This window comes from Meriones unguiculatus, chromosome 10, assembly GCF_030254825.1.
Source record: "Meriones unguiculatus strain TT.TT164.6M chromosome 10, Bangor_MerUng_6.1, whole genome shotgun sequence".
In the NCBI taxonomy this organism is placed as follows: Eukaryota; Metazoa; Chordata; class Mammalia; order Rodentia; family Muridae; genus Meriones; species Meriones unguiculatus.
This window is the reverse complement of record NC_083358.1, coordinates 104,804,276-104,818,601: the sequence shown is the minus strand read 5'-3', so window position 1 is coordinate 104,818,601 and position 14,326 is coordinate 104,804,276. Positions and strand designations below refer to the sequence as shown.

General features: G+C 45.5%; 1 long non-coding RNA gene across 1 annotated transcript in view; it reads left to right on the top strand.

Moving 5' to 3' along the window:
* Positions 1–13,301, top strand: part of LOC132657074 (uncharacterized) — a 28,179-nt gene extending 14,878 nt beyond the window's left edge. The window contains exon 3 of the long non-coding RNA XR_009594918.1: positions 13,067–13,301. This is a non-coding gene — a long non-coding RNA (uncharacterized LOC132657074). The remainder of the gene's footprint in view (positions 1–13,066) is intronic.
* The last annotated feature ends 1,025 nt before the right edge of the window (positions 13,302–14,326 follow it).

Genomic DNA, 14,326 nt, shown 5'->3' with positions numbered 1-14,326 from the left:
GTATTGCTTTTCAAGGCTTTCTAGGGTTGCTTTTTGGAGATTTTGTAATGCAATACTCAGCTTCCTCTGGGCCATGCGTAACACCATGATTCTCTTCCTGGAGCACATCTGCAACAGTCTTCAGTTGGTAACGGGTTACAGTTGCACTATAGAAGCCTTCAGTGTGCTTCAGTCCTGTGGATGGTTTTGTAATGCAACAAGAGCTGGACCCACCTTCCAAAGTGGTATCTGGAATGTAGCTCACACATCAGCAGTTTTAGAAAATCCTCGGAGGACACTCATGCTGTTGATCCAGAGACCTCACTTGAGAGCCACTTAATGGGAGACTTTTTCATGACGCTCCCATTCGTATAGCTGTTTCCCAACTACAGACCCTAAATCCACCTCTCCACCTACACTCTTGACCCAATATAGAGAGTTTGCTCTGTCTCCTTGGTCTAGTTAAGAATTTAGCAGGGAGGCAGTACAATTCGTAAATGTTTATGAGTGTTTGCTTACATGTATGTCTATGCACCACTAGTATGCATCATGCCTGCAGAGGCCAGAAAGGGGCATTGGCGGTCCTGAGCCTGGAGTCACAGGCAGTTGTGAGCCACCTGCCAATCAAGGTCCTGCAAATCAAACCTGAGTCCTCCGCAGGAGTAGCCAGCACTCTTAACTACCGACCGTCTCTCCAGCACACATACCCCATCCTGCCAACACACACAAAACAAAACAAAAGAAAAACTTGAGATGGAACCTACTGCAGGTGAAGATGCTCCAGTGATTACTATTGAGCTGACAATGGAAGATTAAGCAGTGGCACATGCTTGTAGTCCCAGCACTCGGGGAGGCAGAGGCAGGTAGTTCTCTGTGAGTTCAAAGCCAGCCTGGTCTACAAAGCGAGTCCAGGATAGCCAGGGCTACAGAGAAACCCTGTCTCAAAAAAACTAGAAAGAAAGAAAGAACATTAAATCACTTTCATTGATAGAACAATTGCTTAGTTTGGAGAGAGTCGCTTTAATTTTGGAAGAAGTTTTGCTGTAGGTAAACAATATTACATGCAGAGAGAAATCTTTCATTAAAGGAAGAACCAATCAGTACAATAAACTTTATTGTGGTCTTTTTTAAGGAAATTCCCAAGACTAGAAAAAAAAATAATGATGGCTTGCTAAAGGCACCACTGATTGCTATTTTTGAAGCAATAAAGCTTTTTAACTAAGACTTATACACTGCTTCCAAACATAGTTGTATTTCATACTTTTAAAAGTATAAACGTAGCTTCTATGTGCATGAAAAATAAGAGCAATTGTGTGACTTCTTATATTGCCACATTTTCTTTACCTTTACCACAGCTGTTTGGAAACAGGTGAACAATACAGCCAAGCTTTGCCTGCCTATATTGTTAAAAAATGTCAGTTTCCATAAATATCCACAGTCAAACAACTCAGTCAAAATTGTTTAACCCCACCCAGCCAAAATTCTGTTTGTTTTTTGTTAGAAGTTAACAAGCGTGAGATTTATATAAAATATGAAGGACTTAGGCTAACCAAAGCAATTATGAGACTGTAAGACAAAACTGAAGGGCTTCTGTTGTTCAGTCTAAGATATATTATAGAGGTACAATTATCCTGACAGTGTGTGACACTGACATCAAGACATACAAACCAATCAGTGGAACTAAACAGAGACACGAGAAACCAATCCATAAACAAGGTCGTCTGCACACAGCCAGCCTTCAGTGTCTACGAGTTCAGATCCAGGGACTTGGATAAGTGACTCAGGGTACTTGAACACCCAAGGGGTTGGGTTTCCACAGGAGACCTGAATCTAAGGTCTTGCAAATATCAAGAGACAACTTGCACGTGTGGTTGGTTGACTTTCAAACAAAGATTCAAAAGTAATTTGCTGTGGGAAGGAATCCTCTTAGCAAGCAGTTCTCAGACCATCAGCCTTCAGAACCACAGCAACAGTTTCGATCTTTGACCTCAAGCCATCTTCAAAACTAACTCAAAAATAAGCCCCAGACAGAAATGATCTTAATTGAAAAGTAGGAAGCATCTAAGAGAAAACAAAGGACAAAATCTTTTCTTTCAAAGAGCTTCAGCATAGAAAGGAATAAACCGTGCAAGCGTTCAGCACTGCACATGAATCTTGCAATAAGTCCTCTGCTCAGAAAAGGACAGATGGAAAAGAACTGGATTCTAGAAAATGGAAACAGATCTGTGGAAACAGGAAGCAGATTGATGGTTGTTTAAATGCGAGAGGCTGGGGCCTGGAGAGATGGTTATGTGGCTAACAACACTCTTCCTGAGCATCCAGGCTTAGTTTCCAGGACCCACAACTACCTGTGACCCCAGCCACAGGAGAGCTCACATCCTCATCTGGCCTCTGCAGGTACTCAGACACACACAAATAAAAAGTAGAATGAATTTTTAAAATATAAATTGAAATGTGAGAGCTTATATGCGTGAAAGAGAGGGACTAGACCGGAAAAAAAAGACATGTGTGTGAGAGAATGGATATGCTTATTACCTTGATTGTAGTCATACTTTCATGGGTGTGTGCTTATGCTAAACCTCACTAAGCACTAACATCTATCACTTGCAATATATTAACAAAACACTAAACACACATGATGAGTAACATTTTAAAATACTTTTAATATTTAAATGTTTAAATACATTAGATAAATAAAAGTATTTTAAAATAAAGGAATGAAAGCGGCGCTGACAAGCTTGCTGTCTCTTGATCCTAGCTCTCATAAGAAAGAGGCATAGTGTGTAAGGCTAGCTCTCACTGACAGAAGGAGCCCTTTTTGGTGTCAGGCTGGTATTCTATTTAATGTATGTTGCTTCTGCTGGGATGTCTTACCAAAGGAGAGTAGGCCTAGAGTCTTTGTACAGATTTTGAAGGCAACCTGAGCCATTCAAAGTTCATTCAACCCTCTTTGAATAATCGAATAGTCCAGTAAAATAGTTTATTAGCCATATTTTATACTCCCATTTACAAAGTGTACTTTATTTTTCTTTAAGATTTACTTATTTATTATTTATATACAGCATTCTGCCTGCATGTGTGCCTGCAAACCAGAAGAGGGCACTAGATCTCACTGTAGATGGTTATGAGCCACCATGTGGTTGCTGGGAATTGAACTCAGGACCTTTGGGAAAACAGCCAGTTGCTCTTAACCTCTGAGCCATCTCTCCTGCCCACAAAGTGTACTTTAAACTTGTTTTTTTTTATTATTATTATGTGGTACACACACAGTAACCATTGCTACAGATTTATAGTCTCTGTCTGTCTGTCTCTCTCTTTATCCCTCCTTTCCTTCCTTTGATCCCCTTCCCCCAATCTTCCTATTTGTTTTTTTAAAAAATCTGCCAATATAATTTTCTTTTAGGACCTTCCTTTCCTCAGTTTTAAGGACAGCTCTCCTCATAGGGTCATTGTAAAGAGTGAAGGGGGACAGTTCCCGGATCAGTGGGTACTAGTAGGGTATTATTATCAAACATGCCAGGAGTCCTTCTTGATGCAAATTCCAAAAAGCATTGAATTATTTTTGTAACTACGGTTCCTGCTATTGCTAATGTCTTTTGCAGAGCAACCATATGAAGACTATTCTAGAATAATATATTCTTTTCAACACTGAATATGAAGGGGTTTTATGGGAACAGTAATGAAGTCCAAGGGAATATGATGTAAAGTGGGATGGTCAGCTTTGTTTGAAGTATTTGGCTTCATGCAGAAATGTCTCCTGAAGTTTGTCTACACCTGCTTAAGGTGTAGATACCTGGACTGCTTTCTTAGGCCCTCCCTACACCCATCTCATTGCCTCCTCAGCCATGAATGACCAAGTGCAGGCAGAGGGGAAAGCAGGAGGTTTAGGAAAGTCCTGATGAACTGTCAAATTTTGATTAGTGAAAGTACTTTGACTGATACAAAAGCAAGCAGAGTAAAGCAATCGGGAACAAGCCCATAAATGGATTTTCCCCATGGTTCCTGCTTGAGCTTTTGCTCTGACTTCCCTCAGGGATGGTCTGTGACATGGAAGTGTAAGCCAAATAAACCCTTTCCTCCTCAAGTTGCTTTCAGTCATGATCTTTAGTACATTGAAAAAGAGCAAATAAAAACTGAGACAGACCTATAAATATAAACGTTGGCCCATCTCATTCAATGGCTTTTCTTGCCTCTGTCAGTGGTCTATTCTTTCTTTGGTAAGAGCAGAGACTTTTTTTCTCTCTCTCTTTTGAGAAACATGGCCAACTTTCCCACAAGTCAGTGGGCTCCTGCAGATACCATGGCTCCAAGAGCAGAACCCACCTTTGCACATTCCCTGGATGTCTGTATCATCTTCATCGAAGCCTTTTCTATCTCAGAGAACAGGATGCAGTCTCTGGTTGAGGATGGAAAACACCATGACCATGGTGAAGTAGCGAGACCTATTTTCCCAGTCCCCCACAGCCCTCTCTCTTCTCACCTTTGCTTAGCACATTTTGCCTTGGTCCTTTTATTCCAGGCTTGGCAAGAAAAGGTACTCTTGAAAGAGATTAGTAGGAATTTATTAAGCCTCTAAGCCTCTATTTACAGAGATCTGGGTAAGGCCAAAGGAAGTAACAGGAAACTAGTAGCAGAAAGAAACAGTACCCAAATTGATAAAATGGGGAAAGAGTATTATCTGAGCTAACGAAAGTGGTTTCTGTGGGAGGGGGAAAAAAGGCTCCCTGGAAGAAGCTATATTTGTGCAGAAACATGGAATTGACAGCACTTTTGCAAGGTCAGGAGGAAATGGGTCCACTGAATGTTCTGTCCTTTACTGTTCTCCTGTCTGAAACTAGTGCTTGTGATTAGCTAAGCCCAAAGGGAGGGAAGCCAGTGAAGGAATCCAGAATTTTCTGGCCATTGAGATCAGCCTTGGGTGGTGGTGGGGTTTGAGGGACAGGAGGACAGGGGTTGGAGGCAGTGCAGAAAAGGATGCAATAGGGTCCTGGAAAGAAAATGTACGTCTCTGGGTATAACCCAGTAACACCCCTCACCCACTCACCCTCCCCACTGCCTTAGACAGCACAGCGTGGAGCGGGGCTTTGTCTGCCCCTGAGGAGAGGGAGGTAGACACCACACTGCACTGCTTAGGACCTAAGGTAGCAGGCAGGATCCCGAGACCCCTGAACACAAGCTGGTGACTACAGAAATGCCTGTGCCTGCACCATTACTTAGTACAAAGACTTTTAGTCACCAATCACCCTTTACAGGCACCTTGTCAGTCCATCCTGAACACACCAGTGCCGGGAGCCAAAGCTATCTACAGAAGCCAAAGTCAAAGCTATCTAGTGAAGACAAAGGTATATACGGAAGCCAAAGTCAATTAGTGAGCCAAGGCTATCTACGGAAGCCAAAGTCAAAACAAAGTCAAAGGTAGTTACTGAAGCCAAAGCCAAGTAGAGAGCAAAGGTCATTTAGTGGAGACCTAAAGCTATTTAGTGAAAGAGTTATCTAAGACCCTAAATCATGGGTGATAGATTGTGAGGACATCCATTTGTTAGAGCATCCGTGAGATATCTTAGGAGAACATCCTTATGGTATCTTGCAGGTACAATATTTAACCCATGAAAGCTCTCTTCCTATTTCCTGCAACAGTAGATTAACCTTCCCCCTTTCCTGTCTTCTCCCTATATAAGTTGGGTAAAAATTTCTAATAAACAGAAGCCTTGATCAGATGAACAGACTTGGCTTTCATTCCTGCATTTCTTGTCCCCTCCCCCCGCCAATCCCTTCCATTCTCCTACTTTAGGAACCCCGTTGAAGCCCTGCAGGTCAGGGCATACCAGCGGCAGACTTGTGACAAATTTGGGCTTGGGGATGCTCCTTAGTACTTAAGTAGGACTAACACACTAACTCCATGCTTGTAGGAAACCTAGGCTCATGGCACTGTCTAGCACAGAAGTGTCCGTGACCACAGACACCATACACATTGGTAGCCTTACTCTTTCTTGAAAAACACAGTCAACGGCCACAGCCCTTAGTGTTTCAATGCATGGCAATGTCACACGCCAACAGTATGAGGACCTTTGGGGAACTGTGATCTCCCCTAACACACAAAGTACCAGACACCTGGCATAAGAATGTCAAGTCTCTAAAATGGTGAAAGATTTTTTTTTATTTTAAATTTTTATTGATTCTTTGTAAATTTCACATCATGCACCCCAATACCACTATCTCCCCGTCCCCTTGTATCTGCCCTCCACCCTTGCCATCTCCCAAAAGAAAATTTAAAAATAAAAATTAAAAAAAAAAACAACCACTGATTGTGGAAGCTGTAGTGTGTCACAGTGTGTCCCCACAGTATAGTCTTTTGTCCACGCAAACGTTCATTGCAGTGAGGCATTGGTCTGGTTTGAGGCCTCTGGCTCCTGCTACACCCTTGCTACTGGATCCTCATCTGGTCTCCTGTCGGGTACCCTGTTGTCGCCCTGTGTCTTGGAGATCCTGTAGCTTTGGATCTGCAGGACCGACCCCTTCACATGCTCCAGAAGTTCATGGATGGGTGGGCCTGGGTGGTAGCTGAGTCGGTGGCACTGGCCAGCTCTCCCATACCCACACACCCGGGGGAACTCTCCAACACTGCCCTAGCTAGCTCCTGCAGAGCCACAGCGGGCAAGGGGCAGGACCAGCTCTTTCAGTCACACCCACTCAGGGATGGCCCATCAGCACTTTCTTCACCAGGGGACTTACACACGCAGGTGTGGTGTAGGGCCCACTATCCTGAGCGCTGCAGCCCTCAGGGGGTGGGGCCAGCTCTGCACAGCGCTTGGCATCAACATGGTCCCAGGAGGCAGCCCCGATAGGGGACATCCAGATTGTCTTCACTGGTAATACGAGCCACAGGCGTTGATACAGATCCCTGCTGCAGTACGGCCAGCCGTAGACTCAGATAAGGCCCTCAGAGGCAGCATGGGCAGGGACTTCAGCATGGCCTCAGGTGGCAGCGCAGGCTGCTCACAACAGCCTGCTCCTCTCCGCGCTTCGTCTCCAGTTCCACCTCTCTTCGTAGGGCGCAAACCATTCCACTTCTCTTTCTCTCCATCTGTCCACCACACATTCACACATCATAGTGGCTCCCGCTGCAGGCGGGCCCTACAGTGGACAGACCTCTGGTTCTGTTTTTAAAATGGGGGAAGGGGACACCCACACCCACACATGAGGTCAGGTGCCCACAGGGGCCCTGGAGCTGCAATTACAGGCAGTTGAGAGTCACATGATGGGGGTGCTGGGAACCGCACCTGGATTCTCTGCAGTACGTCACTCTTAACCACTGAGCCGTCTATCCATGCCAAATCATTGTTTCAGGAAAACGGCACAAACTTCAAGAATGCCCAGAGAAACATATCAGCACTTCATCACAGATATTTAACAGAGCGACTAAAGTCATTAAAAAAAAACAAAAACAAAATAAAAATGGAGTTCTTTTTCTCCCCTGTCTAACGTCTTTTGTGTTACGGGACAGAGTTGGAACGACACTGGTTTACTGAGGTTCCCTTGATGATGTCACACATGGGCAGTTCTCTCCAAACCCGTGTGTGTGCTAATATTATACAGCACTCGTATACTGGTGTGTACGTACCAGTAGACAGCATTTTCAGATTGTCTCTAACTCTCTGTGTTCCCATCAATGTCTGAGAGCTAAACACTGAAATCTTAAAGGATAATTTTTGTCTGATCCATATTTCACTGAAAAATTTACAATTTTTGTACTGAGGGGATACTTCCATCAGTTCATATGTACAGAGGAAGGTTGGGAGAAAGCATGCGTGCCTCATAGCCTTAGGTTTGGTGCCTTCCTTAGGTTTGGTGTCTTTCCAGGGGTATGGACAGCAAGGCCCCTCCCTTTAAGCTGCATCTCTCACAGCATGCCACATACCTGAGGCTTAATGACCTGACACTATCTTTGTCTCCAGCCTTTCCCCTGGGCCCATAGCCTCACTAGCTTTATTCTAGCCACACTGGCCCTGCACCTGAAGTTCTCAGTGTCTGAATAATTGTGTCCAGGGTCACGCTGAGCCAGTCCCTCTGATCTTCCAGAATTCAACTTAAACGTCACCCCCTTGGAAAGACCTTCTAGGTTCGATCATTGTCTGCCATAGCGCTTATTACACACTTCAGTTATTTTTTTTTAAATGATCTATTTCTGAACCTAAGTATAAGCTCCACGAATGAGCAGGGCTCTTGTCTAGCACTGTAATCCCACTACCAAGATCAGTGTCAGGTGCATAGCAGGTTCTCAACATAGATTGTCAAGTGAGTAAATTAATGATAGGAGAAATGGCACTCAAAATTAACAAACTAGGAAGAGCAGTAAAAACTATTGATGTGTTTTCATCGTGATGATCACTCCATGAAAATTAGTGAAGCTTGCACTGGTGTATTCTACTAGGCAAGAGAATTAATGTGTCTCTTGGTCCCCCACACTCACAGGACAAGCATGGAGGCCTGTGGATGCACTAATGCCATGACAGCGGGAAGAGGAAGAGCTCAAAGGCATGGCCTGGCAGGCCTCCTAAAGACACTCAATGAATAGAACTTTGTACAGTAGACTTCAAAGTTTCAATGTGACAAGACCTTCCCACCAACAGGGCTGGAGCTTCCCTGAGAGGCATGACTAGAGCTTGGCTGCCGTGGCCTCCCTTTTGTCTTTCTTCATAATCCTCCAACCTTTGGGTGGAGTGCAGACTAGAGGGGAAGGAGGAGAGGTCAAAGGTCAGAAGGTAGACTGTGAGCGTGCAGAAGGCCCAGGCTTCAGTTCCTTTGTTCTCATGAGGGTTTCCATTCACTCAAAGCTTTGGAAAGTCCCTGTAGCTCTTTGAGCCTGTGCTCTTAACCTCAAAACATGGAAAATCACACCTTCCCACCCAACTCTAAAGGGACAAAATGGACATGAAAGAAGTAAAAGTTTTGTCCAATTACAGCATTAGCAGATTCCAAGCTGGATTCACTTCAGACATTTAGTTTAAGAGGTTCCACATGGATCTTAGACACCATTTGTTGAAATTATGAGTCTGATCATGGGGCTCTGGGGATTTTCATGGTTCAAGGCCATCTGCTTTCTTCCCGTTGGCCTCGAGTTGGATTCTTCTCATCCGTGCTGAGTGAGGTTCTCTTTGAGTACCTGTCGGGTTTGAAGGGCTTTTATTTAATGAAGTGCAAGCTGAGCTGGGGCTTAGCTGTTAACATTGCCAATTTCTTTCCAATTGCTGTAAGAATTTTACAAGCAGTTTTATACTTATAATAGTGTTCCCTCTCTCCATCAGTCAGAGCAAACCGATTCTAACATCAAGTCTTGTGTTCACCTACATCGGAGAGAAAGAGATTGTGGGAGGGTAGGGAAGAGAGACAGACATGGAGAAAGAGCCTTTGTGGAAATCCCATGACTAAGCAAGAAATTCCATTCAGCTCATCTTGGTTCCAACCAGATTCTCAGGTTTGTGGGGCAAAGGGAAGCTACTCATGTAGTATCGCTTAGTGAATCTATATTTTAAATGTTCATTTATTTTTAATTGCATCCATATTGGGGGTGGTTCACATGTGTGCATGTGAGTGGCAGATGTCCTCAGGGTCCAAAGACAGCACTGAATCCCCTGGAGAATGAGGCACAGGTGATTATGAGCCGCCATGATGCTCACTGTGGACACTGGGAACTGAACCATCCTCTGTGAGAGCAGTACATGTTCTTGATGGCTGGGCCACCAGCCCCATGAGGGCATGCACTGAGAAGTTAGTTGACTTTGGTGCTTGAGGGTCTGAAAGGTTATTGTTGACACAGTTTTGAGGTGTGAACAATCCATCTGTAAACAACCACATGTGATTGCAGAAGTCACAGATCCAAGCCATGCTCCTGTCTCTCCAGAAGCTCCTGAACTCCTGCTCTGATCCACCAGTCACTCACATATCCACTGGACAAACACAGAGCAAGAACACCGGCTCTTCGTGGAGGCAACAAGAGGCGCTGCCTGAGAGCTTGGGCTCTGAAACCATCTGGTTGGGATTTAATTCTGGCTGACCTACTGTGGGACCTGGGTCAAGTGGCTCTTCATATACTGAGGGAGACCTTTTATATTATCGTCACAAATAGTCCTTCTTCTGCTGAACCTTAAGTCTGAGAGATGCTGGAAGTGGTTTCGATTTTCTCCTTCCTATTAATTACTATTAATTACAGCTCAAGGCTGATGATGTATGGCTTTCCCTTTTCTGAAGCAGAATGAGAACCAGTGCTGGTCACCAACCTCCTGTGTAGCTCTGCTCTCTAACACTTCTCTTTTTTGGTGTCTGTTTTGTCTAGTGAACTGAAGTTTGTCTAGTTGTCTGGTGAATTAATTCACATGTACAGAGAATGGTTGGGAGAGAGCATGCCTGTTTCATAGCATTAAGTTTGGTGCCTTCTTGCTGGTATCCTCTTTCCAGGAGTGTTTGTTTTGTCTAGTGACTTGAACTACACACCTGTTTTGTCTAGTCAATTGAATTTCCTCACCGATCTTTCACAGCTTGTTTTTGACCCACGGGTCCCCTTTGTGAGGGGAAAGCCATGATCTTTCCATGAATGCCAGGACAGCAGGATGGCAGTCAACAAATCTAACTCCACTATCTATGCTGGGCAAGATGGCATGCTTCATGTCTGTGAAGACCCAGAGGCTCGAGCAGTACATATTTAAGTACTTGGATTCATACTATGCATATGCTGAGAGTTTACTAATGTTGTTGCTAAAACAGCCCCCAAATAGGTCAGTGTCAGCAACGCTCCGGAACTTTCTTTTTTTAATGTAAGATTGTGCCAAATGTGGTGTTGGATGTCTTTAATTCCAGCACTCAGAAGGCAGAGGCAGCAGATCTCTGTGTTTGAGGCCAGCCTGGTCTACATAGTGAGTTTCAGGACAGCCACAGCTACATAGTGAGACCTTATCTCAGAAAACCCAAAACCAACCAACCAGATAGACAGACAGACAGATAGATAGATAAATGAAAGGTTATGCTGATATACACACTTGAGGAAGCACCTGTACTGAAACCCAGCCTGCATCCCTCTGTCTCAGATTAGCTAATGCTGCACCCACCCATAGAAAAGGCAAACTTTCTAAGGCTGCCTTTTACCACACTCACCTTTCCCACTTCTTTACATTCATGACAGATGAGAACTGGTGAAGCTTCTAATTGGGAAGTTTCATCTGGTGTTGAAAGAAATTTAATTAAAAAAGGTTCAACCTCATGCCAGCTTGCATTCAAATGGAGAGTTCTGGCCACACAGGGACCTCAGCCCTTTGAATCTGATACAACAGGGTAACAAAGTGATAATTATCCTGAGCACCTCCCTACCAAGTTGGGATTCAGACATTTGTTAAGGACGCTGAATGTTCCTGAAACGTACACAAACAGGTACACAGAACTTATGTTCACCAGCTCTCACACATGCATGCACACAAATGCACCCTATTTACGGCCCTCATCTCCACCTCACTCAGTCCTTCTCTTTGCTCTCCTAACCGAGACCAGAAACTCAGACACAGGGGACTGCTTGACCTCCAGACCACTGAGCATCGACCTGCTGCATCTGCATCTCAGCTGCTTCCAACTTGTAGGCATCGCTAGGAGTGTGTCAGACTCTTGGTACATGAACTGCCTGGGTCACCCCAGCTGACCCCCGGTCCCAGGTTTCCATCTCCACACCTGCCCACACCGGCTACACCATTAGTCTCCCCAGCCTTGGTGCTCCTCCAGTGATAAGAGAAGACTGCCTATCCCGAGGATGCCTAGAAGAACTGCATGGTCCTAATGCACAGCTCACAGCGAGCAGAGCCCTCTTTCCAGCAGGGCTATGGTCAGAATAATTTCCTGATGGTGCTGTCCAGGAGAGGCACTCTTACGGAGCTCTGTTTCTCCCCACCTCCTTCTTCTGTGGAGTGTATTTTCCAGAGATCCCCTACTGCCTTTTCTACTCCCAACCTAGTTTACCACAAAAGCTCATCTTTTCATGTCCAGGAAAAGAGGCAGAAGCTGCCAACATTACCTCTGTGCCACACCCCCCATTCCCCGGCGCCTTTACAAATTTCTAGATACAAATAGATGTACCAGGCTGCACAAGGCGGTAGCAAAAACCACAGTGCCAAAAGCAGCAAGGGGGTGGGGTCCAACACCTCACCCTCAGTAGCACCGAGCAAGCCCTAGAGAACAAATTACCCCGGAAGAGCCGCTCCCCAAACCCATCCATGACCACAGCGTCTGTGCCGGCCAGTGCTTTTCAAGACCTCTTGAGATTCACAGTGTGATGGCTTCAGCATCTGTTTGTTAAGTCTAATTAGCTAAAGACCTCAGAGCGGGTCACTCCCAGAGTACCCCTGACAATGCTCAGGACATCATCGATCATTGTGGCAGGAGACAAGAAGACCACATCCCTTAGGCTCCTCAGGAAATGGAGGGAATGAGCCTGTTTCACTCAGGAAATTAGGGGGTGGGGGGAAATAGGTTCAGAAATGGGCAGTTGAGTTAGGTTACCAGATTTAGCAAATAAAAAATGTTGGATGTCCAGTTAAATTTGAATATAAACACAGACCTTTTTTTTTTTTTAATAAGTATATCCCATGTATACTTGGGCAGCCTGTGTTTAAGCTGGTCACGCCCACTTAGTGCTCACTGGAGCCTCAGAAGCACATAAGTACTCCTGGCCAGCCTGGGATTTCTACCTCCCAGCTCTCCAGGGCCTGCAAGGTAGCCACAGGTCAGACATGGTGACTCTGTGGACATGAACCACCCAGCTGCATGGGAAACCAGAGTAAATAGCCCGGGGATGGAAGAGAAGTGATGGTTTCCAGGAAGAGATTTGAGGAGAGAAGATGCAGGCTCCTGCTTTTACGAGGAGGGCCCCGCCCCGGGTGCTTGCCTCTGGCTTTTAACAGTTTGCATGTGTTTTTCTTGGAGGAACACTCTGGAAGCCCTGCTCCATGGTGTGCATGCTCGCCCGAGGAATGAGAAGTGTTTTCGCTCAGACGTGCATTTTATAGAGTGGCTTCATTCCTCTAAGCTCCCAATGTGTTTGTTCCCCCAGTGAAAGGAAAGGGAGGTGCAAGCTGTGGAGGAGACAGCCAGACCAGGAGTCCAAGAGGCTCCTGTCCAAATGAGCCTCGGCTGCTGCTGCCTGGCAGGCGGATCACTCACCGGAAAGAGGCCATGGCCAGTGACCCGGGGCAGCCTCTCCCTGAGCCCTCCATATGGCTCCTTAGAGATTTCCAGTATTTTCAGACTAAATGGCCTGGAAAAGAATCATAATAAAATTTGTACTTCAAAGCTAATGAATCTCTTTCCTAGACATTATCTCATGGGGCCCTTCTGAATACCACAAAAGACAGGAAAAGGTTGATAAGAGAAGGGAATACGTCAAGACCTACCTGGAAGTGTTTTCTTGGGAATAATTGGGTATATCAACAATTGTCAGGGAAGAGGTTTGGACTCACAGAACTCGAGAAACAAGAGGCGTGGGCAGTGTTGGCCAGAAGGTAGACAGTGAGGAGACTAGAACCTGGCCCAGAGCCCTTGTTGGGTTTTCACAAGGCAGGTGAGGTAGGCCAGATGTGTTGAGGAAGCTTGGACTGGGTAGTCTGAATCGTTTCAGCAGTCCTAGACTGTGAAGGGGTCTGTTTTCCAGCACCTGGCTGTGGCTGGCTTGTGGTTGGTATATGTTAGCTTAGTGTGTGAGTTTGGTAAAGGAGATGGTAGGAGGTAAGAGAAATGGTTTGGGGTTGGTTGTTTTTGCATATCAAAGGCAGGTTCTGGAAACAGTCATACACTGTATTTAGGAAAGGCAGTGCCCGCAATTCAAGTCCCCAAATGCCATGGCATCAAAGATACAGGAAATAAGAAACTGCCCGTTCCAGGAAGCTAGAGCCACAACTTGCCAAGAACGCCAGGCTGGTGGGGGAATGCAGCTAGGACTCAAGCCCAGGGGCTCTGGTTATTTGCTCCAGCCCAGAAATCATTCCAAGATGCTCTGATGCTCCAAGACCCAGGTGGCCTGACAAAGAGGAGAGCCAACTGCCCCCACTTTCCCCGGGGGCTAGTGGCTTCTCAGGGTCACAGGATCTTCAGCACTAACACCAGGTCAGTTCTAAGCAGACTAGGATGGCTGGCCTCCCTTTTCATGAGCCAGCAGAGGGTCTCTCCCTCACTCCTCCTCTCCCCGCATTCCCTCTGCCTCCTATCACCTAAGCAAGGCCTGAGCCTGAAACACACAGGAACTGGAAATAAGGCAGGAGAGTGAAGGAGCGGTTTGAGGACCACATAGTCTTGATTTCTTTAAGTCATTAACCAA